Source organism: Anabas testudineus, chromosome 4, assembly GCF_900324465.2.
Source record: "Anabas testudineus chromosome 4, fAnaTes1.2, whole genome shotgun sequence".
NCBI classification, from domain to species: domain Eukaryota; kingdom Metazoa; phylum Chordata; class Actinopteri; order Anabantiformes; family Anabantidae; genus Anabas; species Anabas testudineus.
Genome location: NC_046613.1, coordinates 3,055,301 through 3,069,480, shown reverse-complemented (window position 1 = coordinate 3,069,480; position 14,180 = coordinate 3,055,301). Strand labels below are relative to the sequence as shown.

The window sequence follows — 14,180 nt, the reverse complement described above, 5'->3', positions numbered from 1 at the left end:
GGACCGCCTTGATTTTTGCTCTTATATTGGCGTTCTCAATTCTAAAGTGGAGGTAATAATGGGAAGTGTTCACCAGATTACTTGTATCACTTTCGTTTGTTGCTCTGCTATGGTTGCCTCATTAGGACACGTCACACTCCTATTGCTCAGTGTCAACATAGGTCGCTGAAGTAAAAAAAATAAATCCTGATATGCTAATCTTTGTGTGGTACCGAGAATGTAATGTAATGTATCTGTACTAACCATTGCACCATACTATCTCATGAGATGTCACTGGTAACGACAGTTGTTGTAAGACAACCGTTTTATTACAATGTTGACAACTGTGTTCTGCAACTGACAAGTCAAGAGGTCTCAGCTCAAAGTTGCAAGGTTTGTTAAAATTTTAGAGGAGATTTCAACTATATTTAACTATCTCAACACAGCTTTCAACCTTAGACTGTTTCATATTATACGTGAGCTATGTAGAAGCAGCTGTAAACTGAAGCTTTACAAAAGGATTTTCTGTACATAGATAGAACACAAGTCCGTCGCTGCCCTGCAATGCACTACTAACTGGGGGGGTTGAAAATCACGGCCCTACGGTTCTAATAGATACTAAAGGTGACAGGTGGCTACTACCTAATAGTCACCTTGGAAAAGAAAACAGAGCTGTTTAAATGTTATGTTCATTATCAGTCAAATTTGTATAAATAAATCCTGAACATGTGACGTCTAAAATGAGTAGAGCTTTAATGGCGTGGGCTGCTTTATGAATAGATCAACAGTACCGTTTGTTTAACCCTGCCTGATTCACCTTTTTAGCGGCTTAAGCTTGCATTTTTGCTTCTGTGTTGAATCCGACATGAACACCTCCAGGAATGTAACTACACATCATAGAAACAGTATTGATATGACATGTAGCACTGCACTGGTCGTACAGATCATGTCCGACGGTCAGCAGCCATTGTTTGTAGTGCAAGAAAAGGACAACACAGTGGCAAACAAGCTCGACACAGCGCCACAGAAACACCACTGCCGTTCTGACAATGTACTGCAGTGCAACACAGACACACAACAGCACTAAATGCCCACAATGGCATAGGCCACCTGTGTAGCCTACAGCATAGGCTAAGCATTGATTAAATGGAAAAGCAGATCATAGAGTATGACAGTATAGCTTTCCATTAATACTGCTACTGGAATAGTGAAATTACACTGGTGCTTGCATCAAGTTGCAAAATTTGGGACATATTTTTTGGAACATATTTTTCTAAGCAGGTGAGGATCAAACCCCTGCCACACTGAAAATGATCCTCATGATGCCTTGGCTCTGGCTCGGGAACAAACTAGCCTTGAATCACATTAGGATGATTCATTTATGTAAAGGCCTCCTCACACCACACGTCAGCTCACTGAAAGACATTTCATAAAACCGGGTCAGGATAATAACTTAACTCTGATAATATTTGAGGTTGTTCTTTGTGGTATTACTGTACCACACTGAATTACATACATAACTGTGTGTTTTGCCAAAACCACCCCCACAAACAGCACCATTAAAATACACAGTATTGTATTTCTATGAGGTGGGGGCCGGGCCTGATGTAGAAAACCGAAAATATTTGCTTTTTAGGGATGATGATGATTTTCTATATACATAACTGGACTGTTTGTATAACATCAGCCATTTCCAAAGCATATCAATCAATCAAACTACCAACATTCCTAAAATTATCCACAAAAACTACGTAATTATTGTGGAAATCAAGCCCATTAACAGTAATAACAATAATAAAGAGAGGCACATTTTTCTCCATAAATACACACACTGGCACAGGATCCAGGACTGTTCCATATCTGTCTGTCTCCAACACATGTCAGGCATTACCTAACCTAACTAAGGAAGACATTTTCACTCACTGCACTCCTTTGTCCATTTTGTCTTTCCCTTTACAATTCACAACACTGATGAGCACCGGTTACATAACTGTACTACTCCACCACTCTTCCTCTGTGATTTAATAAGGCCAAATAATCAATGTGTGCTGTGTAGATAACATGACTCAGCTGCCTGCTCTCTTAACTAACCATATTCTTGTGTCCTGTGCTCAACGTTCCCTTCTGGGAAAGCAACACTGAGGCCAAATTAGAAAATCCAGTTTATGCTGCCAACACCATCAGCTGTCAAATACCAATCAGAATTCCACGCATCTAAGATTTTTTTTGTGTCACGCTTCAGCTCAGGAAATTGTAAAATACACAGGAAGTTAATTACAGTCACACTTTCCACATCTCCTTAGTTTATCTGTAAAACTGCTAAATCTACAATATCACTGTTCATTCAGTGTATGCTAGTTGCATTCTGTATTTAAAGAAACTCTGTTCTATGTGTTTGAGCTTTGCACATTTATGCAACCACACAATACCTGTAAATGTTCTCTGTATCATTGGTGCCAGGCGTGGCAGCCTAGTTTTAGCCCGTCATTATCTGCTGTACTCTGATATCAAAGCGTTTGGCCTTGAGAAGGTTTTGTTTTTTCCTCTCAGCATCACTACAGAGTAGAAAAAACAATGTAAAGAAAGATTTCACATCAACTACTTGGAAGTGGGCCACTTGGGAACAGACATGATGTTAGAAACACCTTGTAGCACAGTGCAGCTTAGTTCACCACCAAAAATTACAGCGTCCAAAACAACCATCTGTAAATTAGCTAAATGTTACATGATGAACAAACTGAAAAGAACATGTGTGAACAAATCAGTTGACACCTTAAAAATAGTCTTTGTGCAAAGACATGGCATTTTTCTCTGTGGTGTGCAGGGGTCCAGATGTGTTTAGATCTCACACACAGCACAAAATGTGCTTTAAGACCAAATAATGCCTTACAATATATCTTGCCAGAGTCATAATTAACATTTTACATTTAAAATACTCGTCTTCTAACTGGTTGAGCAGTGGGGGCAGAGAGGAGCAAATGATCAACTAATTGACTGATCCAACCCTTTTACTTTTACTATACAAACCATATTATGTGTGCAGGTGTGACCCCGATCTTAATGTAGGTCATCTAGGATGGATACGAGACAAGCTTTTTACACTAGTGCTCGGCAATTGTGCAGAATAACACAGTTGATATATATTTTTTGTGTGTGTTTTATGATGTGCTGTTATTGAGCAGTCACCAGCATTCATCCATTAGCTATACTGCTTAGCATGTTTATGGCCACAAAGGTGCTGGAGCTGGTCCACTCTGTGCTGTCACTAGGCGAGAGGTGGAGTGGACCCTGGACACATATATCACAGTGCTATCACAGAGACAAAGACAACCATTCAACCTACAGACAGTTTTAAAGTGACCTATTAACCTACCCTGCATGTTTTTGGCTTGTGGGAGGAAACTGGAGTATGCGGAAGAAACCTAACCTAACACACGCACAGAGAGAACATGCAAACAACATGACGACAACAAACTTCACAGTCTCGCTGTCTAAACATCATCAAGAGCACTGTGTAGAGGTCTACCTAATTTATAGTATTTTTAAATCTTCTATTCAGGTGTTACTTTTACTGGAAACAACATGATACAAAAATCTGCATCAACCCTCCGCAATTACTTCACTGTAGCTGGTGCGCAGGCCTGAAAAAAAAACTTGTTATCCTAGACCACTTACAACTCTTTTCCATGTGTTTTGGGAGGAAGCAAACGGGGAAGTGGTTGGGTTGGGATTCCCTCCGACCAATGAGCCAATCGCCAGCAAGTTTCAAAGAATGAAAGAAGCATGAAGCAGAATTTTAGTTTCCTGTAAAGTGAAACCCAGATACATCATAGCCCAAAGTTGCCAGGTATCTGAACTACTTTCAGCTTCCTCATCCTCTATCCCGCCTTCTATTTATGCCTAGAACTTCTCTTTCGTCCTTTTGGAGACCTACCTGATAAAGGACAGATTCATATACAAAGCTAAACAGGGACTAGAGATAATTTGAACATCCATCTCATGAAGACTACTTAGTCAGCTTTAAACAGCTACATCGCATGTGTGTCAGTGGTCACAAAGAATACTTTGTGTTTAGCAGGTTTCTGTTCTTGACACTGAGCTAACCTCAATTTCAGAGTGCAAACAAACACTGGAGGATGTGCTGCCTCACATCTGCTGGTAAAAGTTGCATTTGAATAGACCACAGAGGCTGACAGCCAGCTGACTGCTGACATGCACATATAGTGTGCACATGTGAGAGAGGAAATAACTGATAGTACTCAGTGATTCTAATCAATGACAAGAGGAAAAAAAAACAAACGTTTGAAAATAGTCTTGTCTTGAGCGAAAACAAAATCAGAATATACAAGACATATTCAGCACGCTTACACACCAAATACTGGCTGATAAGAGCTGATAAAAGCCAGTGGTGCCCAACAAATCCTACCAACTACAGGCAAGCACCAACTAGAGATGCTGAGCTGTTGAGTTTATGTTTACAAAGAATAATGTGCTGCAGGTTAATACTGATGAGTGCGTTGAAACCTCAAACAATGAATTAAAAAAATGACATGACCACAGCTGTTGGCTTTTGATTTGGTGAACAACCATGGTGTAAATATATACTAATGAACTTCCACTATATTAAGTAATACATTCAGCACCTCCACCTCATTCAGACATTGAGGCATACATACACATTATTTATACAACCTAGTTTACAAATTAGCTGCTTGATCAGAAAATATTCAGAAGACATTAGAAGTTGTATGTTCCAAAACAAATGTGTGTGTGACTTTAAGTTAATGCATAAAACACCTTAACCCAGCTAACCTTTGTAAAGTCTGGTTAAACAAAGACTTTATTACCAACCTTTTCCTCCCTAACACTGATACTCAAGGCTTATCTGGGACTGGTACATTGTGTCATTGAGTGGAGCTTCACAAGGTTGGCATGTGGCCCTCCTGGGTGTGTGTGTGTGTGTGTGTGTGTGTTTTCCCCCATCCCCCACACCGCCCATGGCTTTGGAGCAACCAGCTGCACTGCACTCTAGTACGCTTTGAATAAGACTGGCATAATAAATTAAATATTATAAAAGTGCAATGCACGTTGTTACATTTAAAAACCTGCTGTGTTGCACACTATCCACCTTTAATACCTACACTAGTTTCAACTCTGGTATTAATTGTGTGCTTGCAGACAACACCACCTCAAAGTGTGAGTAACTATGGGAACTTATCAATACATCTCCTAAAGTGGAGTCAAACCAAAAGCACATAAAGTAGGAAATAAAAGCCTGATTCATCAATTTTAAAGTACAGAACAGCAATCAAAAGAAAGCATACACACGGCTGAATGCAAAGTGAAATAAGTAACACATGAAGTGTTTTTAATTCAGAGCTAGCAGCAGCCTCAGGAAGGAAGCGCGCGCTCACTAATACAAACCACGCACGAGAACTGCCTTACGAGCACGTGCACGCTGCGCTCTCACACGCGCGCGTGCGCGCGCGGGCGGGCGGGCGCCTACTCACGCGCTGACGCTGCCCATCCCCCACCCCGGAGAGAAAATGTAGAAATAAAGGCTGGAAACGGCGAAATAACGCCACGAAACCGACAACATGTCCGCAGCAGAGAGCGGGCCGCACACACGGGCCGCTCAGGACGGCGGGCTCGGCGGGGAAAGACGAGAAACACTCACCACAAGCTCCAAATCGCACAAGGGGGGCGCCTTCTCCTCTGTGCTCCTAATATGGGATCTCCTCCTCCACCACCGCTCGTCTTCTAGCTCTAATTAAACCTCGACAAAAGCGTTATAACGGCCTCCGCACCCCGCCGGGCGATGCTACAAATCCCCAATGACCGGTGTGTTTTGGATACACGGGCATGTATGCTGGTAAATCCCCTTAAAAATGAGCTGGATGGACAGTTGGGTCTAGATTGTAGGTTTGCTCGCTAGTAGAGAAAAGAGCCAAACGGTTCAGTGGCAGCCAGCGGCTTCAGACTGAAACACGGAGCAGCCGACCCGCCAGGCGAAAATGAGCGAGCGGGGCCCGAGCGCCTCTCCGCAGGAAGCACGCTGCGCTCACACAAACGGCAAGATGGGTGTCGCAGTGTGGAAGAGGACGCTGGAGCGAGGCTGCGGCTGCGGCTGGCGGGAACCCCTGCGAAAACAACGCACACGTCTTACGTTTGAACAAAATGTCAGCCATTTAGGACGAGTCCACAGCCGCCCCTTCCCTCCCTGTTACATCCAACACACGCGGCGAGCGGCGGAGGCGCGTTACTGGAGCTTGTTTAGTGGAAAGCCGCTGACAAATACGGACTGCACGTTCATTTATTTTAGTTACACTCACCTGTATTTTACATTGTTATATGTTAGAGGTGGACATTTCTACAGTCTACATACATGGTAGCTAGTAACAGTGAATGAACACAGGCTACATTAAATGATGTTCCAGCTTTATTTACATATAAGAGTTGACTGAAACAGAAAAACATTACCATGCACAGCACATGTCAATATTTGGGCCTCGTGTTAACCAGTGGGGTTCACCATAGGTCTTCTGATTAATCACCAAGCCTCCAATTTAGGTGAAACCACAACCACAGCTACAATAATTAAAAACAATCTCTCCTTCCACTTCAGCATTTATGACCAACATAAAAAAAGTCTTCCCAGAAAGCTGCAGCAGCTGTGGAGAACAGCTGCTGCAGCTTTTGTCGCTGAGCTATGACCGGTTAATTATTTGAAGAGCAAATCGTTTTTTTTTTGGTTTGATAAAATGAAATGCAACGTTGTCGCGTTGTTCATCGTTAACCAGTCACGGCGTGTGGAGCCTGTACTGAGCTCGGTGCCCTGCACAGTTCATTGAGAGCTGTTTTAACTGGAGACGAGAAGCTGACAAGTCCAACTTTCGCTGCAGAAATCCCCGTAGTGGCACTAAAAGTAGCTCCAATACTAAAAACAAGCATGCTTACCCACCCAGTTGAACAAAAAAGTAGTCAAACTGGGCAGAAAGCCACGCTTTCTGCAGCACAGTAATTAAGTGAAGTCACCATATTGGAGTTGTTTCACAGTCACCACTGTACATATTTATTTTCCATTGAGAGGTACATTCTGCATCTCTTTGCAGTGGTTATATTTAACGTTTGATTTCAATGTAACCTTGGCATTTTAAACAAATCCTAGTGGTCCCGAGGAAGCGGCAGTTGGAGGCGGTGGGATGGGAGAGCTGTGTGCACGTGAGGAGGTCTTGTTAATCTGAATCAAACGATCCAGGCAGAGCCAGGAACAGGAGGCTCTGCAAGAGAGATGCAAAACACACAAACAGACACAGATTCTGCAGACGTCAACAGTAAAAAAAAATAGACGGCTACTCGTGCATGTATGTATGCATTAACCGAAAGTATACATTCTTCAACATCCACACACCACAGATAAGGGCCCAGCTGAGGCAGACACACACACAGCCCAGGGGTGGTGTCGCTTTAGCGTGACTGTTACAGGAGAGTGGTGGATGGGTAATGACTTTTCTACGTGAGCCTATTTCCTCAGCCTGTACTTTCACACGCCTCGGGTAGGTGCGCCGCACAAGACGTGCCTTGCAAACCTGATGGGGAGTAATCATTTCATACTGTTTTCATTTTGAACACATTCACGTCTGTGTTTGCATTGTTTTGAGAGGAAATGCAGCTTTCTCGGCAGCGGTAAGTCATTTTGTTGCTGCTGTGTAAAAAAACAACAACAACAACAAAACAAACAAACAAAACAGCACAGTGACAGAGAAACAGCTCTAGTGTGGCAAATTGTGAAAGTGAGGCACCCTCAGGGCGCAGCAGACCACTGTCAGGGTAATGGCTTTCTGGGAAACCACAACACACCATCTATATGTAGCAGTCAGCCTCTATTCATTGTGCAGCAAACACACACCTCCACTACTATTTATGATTGAAAACAGATATCAGTACTACTGTATAATCAAAGGCTCAAACTTAAACAGACATGTATTATAAAATGCCAAAATACTAGCTACTGTTCATAAAACCACTAAATTTAATACATTTATATTTTCATAATTAGAACTTATAGTGCAGTGGCTAGAGCCTGTGAACCTTTTGGAATTTCATGGTTTTCTGCATTAATTTGTCCAAACATGATCAGATCATTCATCTAAGACAAGAGTGTCAACAAATATGATGGAACTAAAATAATAAAACAAAAAAAACATTTTGATTGTTTTGAGAACAACTTTAAAAACCTCATAGTGATAGTGAAAAAAGTAAGTGAACCCTTGAAATGATGATATGCACGGCTGTTTTTATGCCAGATGTTGTGCAGTGTGTTCTTCCCAAATAGTTCAATCTTAGTTTCATGAGTCCACAACACCGCTGTGAGCTTCAATGTGCTCTTTTGCAAACCTCAGATGTGCAGCAATGTTTTTTTTAGAAAGCAACAGCTCCTGTGTGGTGTCCTGCTATAGACACCCTGCTTGTTCAATGTTTTACCTACTGTAGACTCATGAACACAGATGTTAACTAGTTCCAATGATGCCTTCAAATCTTTGGCTGTCTCTCTGGGCTGTTTATTTGATGATTTGAGTGTTTGCTGTGCTCTTGGGGTCATTTTGACTGGCCGCCCACTTCTTGGTAGAGCAGTCACAGTCCCAAAGTGTCTCCGTTTGTAGATTGTTTGTTTTAACTGTAGACTGGTGAATTTCTAAAGTCTATGACATCACTTTGTAACCCTTTCTAGCTTTATGTAAACTAACAATTCATAATCATAGATCCTCTGAAAGCTCCTTTTGGTGAGGCATGGTTTTTGTCAGTCAAAGTAGGTCTAGTGCATGACCTAAAAATTATTTTATTCCTGGTATGCTAACACCTGACTCCAACACATCATTTTTCCAGTAGCACTATGACATTTTTTTTGGTTGCTCTCAATAAAAATATAAAGGATCAGACTTTTTGTGTTATTTTTTTGCCACGTCATATTTGTTAACAAATAAATGCAAAAAACCATACAATTCGAAAGGGTTCACATACTTTTTGTTGCCACTGTATTTCCTGGTTTTCATGCAACAAACACACTAGCTTGAAGTTGGTTAAATGAAATCAAAGAGATTCGAAAAGGTAACTGGGAGAGTCCATTTCTCTTTGCTAAACAGTGTCAACTTGAGGATGTTTGTTTGCTTCAGAAACTGTGGTAAACACCCTAGTCTAAATCTTACTAAAGCTGCTCTAAAGCTGTGTATAAAATGTGTTTAATCCACAAAAACAAAAAAAAGTTAGACGGAGAGTATAACGTCACACAATGTACTGCATAATGTAAATACTTCAATAAATACAAGTAGCCTGTTTATGTTAACAGGTTTTTCCTCACAGCAGATTTTTTGACATGTCCTAGCAGAGGAAACACTGATATAAATAATAAAATGATTGACCAATCACATTGATCTGACTCACATTTGGATTGGACCTCAGCTGGTGTGACCACATTCTTTCAAAAGAAGCAACTCTGTGAAGCAAGTTGAAAGGTCGCCTGCCTCTATTATCAGTGCTGTGGAAATGGTCCATGTTGCTTTCCCCCATTGACTGTGTGTCACACGTTCAGTATACTGAATTTATTGCATTGTTTGCTGCTTTTTTTTTTACTCTGTAGATACGTGAATTATGATTTGTGTTTTTGAAAATGACAAGCGGAACAGAGGGCACACACATGCCCACAAGTAAAACATCAAGTCGTCTGCATACAAGAGCAATCGGAGGCGTGACAAAAGAAATGTGAGTACTCAACTTGTGTATTTGTTTGCACTTGCACATTCATTTGAGGGCACTTTGAAAGGAATGCAACAAAACTAGTCACAAAGCAATTACAACATGCTATTTAATCTCTCAGTCATCTCTCCCAACAGACACACACCGTGGGACTCTCGTCATCTGATTTTGCCAGAAGGTGTTATATAACAGCTCACCGCAGACAGCAGTGAGATTGCCTGTTTTTATCTGGAGTGGAACAGTATGACTTGGAACCCTTGACACTGTATTTCTTTTTTGAAAAAGAAACATCTATTCTGACATATGAAGTCTGACAGCTCATTCATGAGAAGGAGGTGAACTGGAGATCAAAAATCTTTTGCATGTAAATCTGTTTGTGAATGCGAGATGTAGATGAGCAGTAATTGGGTATGAATGGCACAATTTTTACAAAAAAAAAAAAAGAACTAGGCTCACTGATGGTCTGACATTGTCCAACAGCCAACTGTTGACTTTCAGTGTCACATCCCATAGAATGTCTGATACATTGAAACAATGATAAACAAGTGGTTACAATTATGAAACCATTACAGTTGCAGAGGCACAAAAACAACTTGGTTTAGTAATAGATTGTGGTTTGGCTTAAGATAAGTACTTCCTTAATATTATTCGACCTTCGTTTTCATGGTTACAGTTATAAACTTAGAAGAATGTTCATAAAAAAACAGACTGGAATCAAGAGTCTTTCTCCTGTGGGCCCATCCATCCACCCCGACCTCATCCTAATGCAGACTTTCTTTGTGCTTCAGTTGAATGTATCACATTTCCAAAAGTCCTATTTGATGTGTTATGTGAGAGCCTCACTCGTAGAGATGAATTATTGCTGAGCCTTTTAGTCAGTTTCAGCTCATTGTTGAGACGTCTGGTGCACAACTTTACTGTTTCGACTCACTCTCAGTACTTCCTCACCCTGTTTTTGGTGCGAATAAAATCAGATAAAAGCTCTACAAAAACACTGTCCGCTATCTGCTCAGCGCCAAACAGTCAACAAACACAGTTAGACACTAACTGGCGAACATGGGAGTATTTATCAGCTACGGTATAAAGAGCTAAAGATTTTCATTGGCCATGGCACATCCAACAATAACAGCCTCGACCTTTAAAAATCTATACCAGCATTAAACTTTATCCACTTCAAAGGACATGTAATACTTCACTCCACCGTTTGGCATATTTAGTGCTGTGACAATGACAAGGTCTCAACAAAGCATGGCTCTATAATACATCTTCATAAGGCCTAACAGTAATGGCTGTTCTCTACCTACAGAGCTATAATTTACCCTCCACAGTGGAGACAAGAATAGCATGGCTGGCTGTTGCTGCTAAGTGATTAAATTATTTAGCATGGCAGAGATGGAGACAGTGAGAATAATGATGTGTGCGTGTGTGCGTGAGGGGCAGAAGAACAAATGAAGAAATTACTTATGTCTTTTATGCATGCATTTGCTTTGTGTGATTGCGTGTGTGAATGAGAAAGGGAGACCGTCACAGTGCGCTCTGCCTCATCAGGCTGGTAAGACAAAGAGAGGCTGGTCGGTTTAATATCCTCATCGATCCCAGCTCACCTCGTTACACATTAACATTTACAACAAGGAAATCCAGCTCAGACAGTTAAAGGCTCTCCTGAGTGAGAAAGAGATAAAAACACAGGGAAGCGATCTCAGAGGAAGGAGGGAAAAACACCAACAATAAATCACTGACTATGCAAACAAGCCTGGGTTATGAAAGTCGGTACCAGTGATTTTGGCTGCTGAAAATGAATGATGAAAAGTTGTCTTTAACTGAAACTCAAATCTCGGAGACATTCACAGCGAAGTTAAAATTAACCGAATATCGTCAGTCATTGACAGAACTTTTTTTTACAGTAATATCCTTAATGTAACCATGAGAGTTTGATGCCAGTCCAAGCTGCTCAAAATCAATGTAACTTTTATTTTTGCACTCACAGGCAACCAAAGTATCTTGTATCACTCGTAACATCTATACCGAAAATTACACAAATATTATAAAGATGGTAACTGCTTCCTGTAAAACCAGTGACATGCATTGAAAGCCCAGTCAACTGGATCTCATAACAACCTATTCTTACATACGTCAGTTGCCGAAGGACAAACAAACAAAACGTCTTTCTAAACTGTGAAATTAAAAGTCAGCCACACTATTCAGGACACAACAGTGAGATGGCCGGAGGTGATTTAAATGGGTCCGGTGTAACAGCTAATGCATCAAGTGAAATGACCTCTTATCACTAGGCTGTAAAATTGTATTGTTGCTGTTATCTGTCACGCATCCAATACCCTTCATGTTACTGCAGCTGACATTAACCATTCCACAACCATTCTTCACACCTTTGACACTAAGGTAGATGCCATAAATTTGTAGTATATCTTTACTGGCTCTGCCTCTGTGTTCTTGCAAACCAGAACCCTTACTGTACACTGGGATGCTGTCATACACCCTTTTGTACCAAATATAAAACATCCACGATTTAGAAAAAATCATAATAGACAAAGTCATAATATATCCAGCTCCATTTATAAACAGCTCAAATACAGACGCAGCAATGATGAATGATGCCTTTACTGCAGCTGGCTTAGAAGAATGTTGGGAAATGTCAGGAAAGTAAATAGTAAATGTTTTGTTAACCTGCAGTTTGCACTCATGGTCACAGTGGCTGATGTTCTGCAAAGTCGATGCCTTACAGTATCTAGACACTAACCTAAAGTGGAATTATCACATTTAGTCTCCATCATGTTGCTTTGTAAAGTTTCTAGGTACTCAAAGACCATGATCGATGAGTGGCAATGTAATGGTTGAAACCTAGGTGGGGGTGTTAGTTTCATCCATTAAACTCATCTTCATATTAATTAAGACATTGCTTTTAGTTTTTTCCCTTGTATTTCTGTTCATAATGAACTATGCAGAATGGTGTACATACTGTACATGTGATTTTGTAATTTTCTTTACATCCCAAGACGATATTTACACATCCTACAAAACAGAACTGAAGATGATCTTTATGTAAAGGCAGTGCTGAAGGATACACGAGGTGGAAAGCTCTTTGAATGAAGAGCACACAAAGGTTTCTGAGGCAGGGAAAGCAGGACCAGGAACCTTAGGGTGAATATTAAGTGGTGTGTGGGAGCAGCTCAAATGTGTGAATCATAATCTACCTAACTAAAGCCTTTTTGTACATGAATATTAACATTAGCAACTTAAATCCTGAGCTTACATGTTCCATACTAGCAATAGAGCCTTGGTGGTTGCATGGCCTTTAAGACCAACTGAACTTAGATTGTCAATTATAGTTTTCATTTATGAGGCTCTGTCAAACAACTGAGATCTCCATTTTCAAAAAAGGTATACCTTCAACAACAAAACATGCTTATTTACACACCCAAACAGGAAATAGCCACCAGCACCTTGGGCCTATTAGTTTGAAAAGTGGTTGGTTAGAAAGTCATAGGTGGCAGGTTTGGAGGGAACTAGGCATAGTGCTATATGCAAATCTGTAGTTGGTAAATACTATTTGCACACACTGTATGTGTTCCACTGTGAAGGCACTGGGTGACATCCATCAGTCCGTTGTGATGGTGGAGGTGGACTTGAATCAGCCACCTCTTTAGGTACCTTCCATTGTGAAGCAGGTGTGCAAAGCAGTACCTGCTTTAAGGAGTCACAGATAATTACATGTTAAAACTGTCACTAAGGCACTGAGAGCTGAGCTGTGGTGCCATCGATCCAACCAATTTGTGGAGATTGGTCCTCCCAAAGCGTCCTCTAACCTCCGCCACAGTGACTTTGTTGAGCAGTCTATTCACTTCGGGAGCTGACTGCAATGTGTTGCCTTTGAGCTAAAAACAGCTGACAGAGGTGTTCAGTTCATTTGGCAGGGGAGGACTGGTGGCTCCTCCCTCTGAAGTCATTACAGTCATTGATTGCAGGCCACTCGGCATACATCTGGAACTGGAACCATGGTAGTTGACTTCTTCCTTGGTTTTATAGTCGCTCTCGTGATCTGTAGGCCTTTGTATTATGAGTTTAATGGCTGACAAACCTTTACCCGTTAAGTGTATATTGATTTGAAAACTAGAACTGATTGTACCACAAAACAATTATGTTAATGAATGTGGGTTCACAAATCAGAATTACAACCAATGGCTTCTTGGAACAATACAAAACAATACAGCTATACGAAAACACGTTACCATCTCCAAAATACAACATCACAGCTAAAAAAGGATTTACTGTTATAACTGCAAAACTCAGATGGGCCATATTCCTAGCGAGGTATGCAGAACCTGATGCAATTTCTTCCAGTTTATTTAAAAATAGATGCTGATATAGAACCCTGGAAAGGTCCAACAAATAGTAATCAGTGTAATCTTGCAGCCAAGCTGGCCCCGTCA

General features: G+C 41.0%; 1 protein-coding gene and 1 long non-coding RNA gene across 2 annotated transcripts in view; one reads left to right on the top strand and one right to left on the bottom strand.

Annotated features, from left to right (window-relative positions):
* tbl1xr1a (tbl1x receptor 1a) overlaps nt 1–6,147 on the bottom strand; it is a 34,988-nt gene extending 28,841 nt beyond the window's left edge. Inside the window, exon 1 of the mRNA XM_026345971.1 lies at nt 5,657–6,147. The gene's annotated coding sequence lies outside the window, so the exon portion shown is untranslated. The remainder of the gene's footprint in view (nt 1–5,656) is intronic.
* Nucleotides 6,148–6,820: 673 nt separating this feature from the next.
* Nucleotides 6,821–10,001, top strand: LOC113152618. Its single transcript, XR_003297911.1, has 3 exons — nt 6,821–7,665; nt 9,617–9,738; nt 9,870–10,001. It is a non-coding gene; the product is annotated as an uncharacterized LOC113152618 (long non-coding RNA).
* Nucleotides 10,002–14,180: the final 4,179 nt, after the last annotated feature.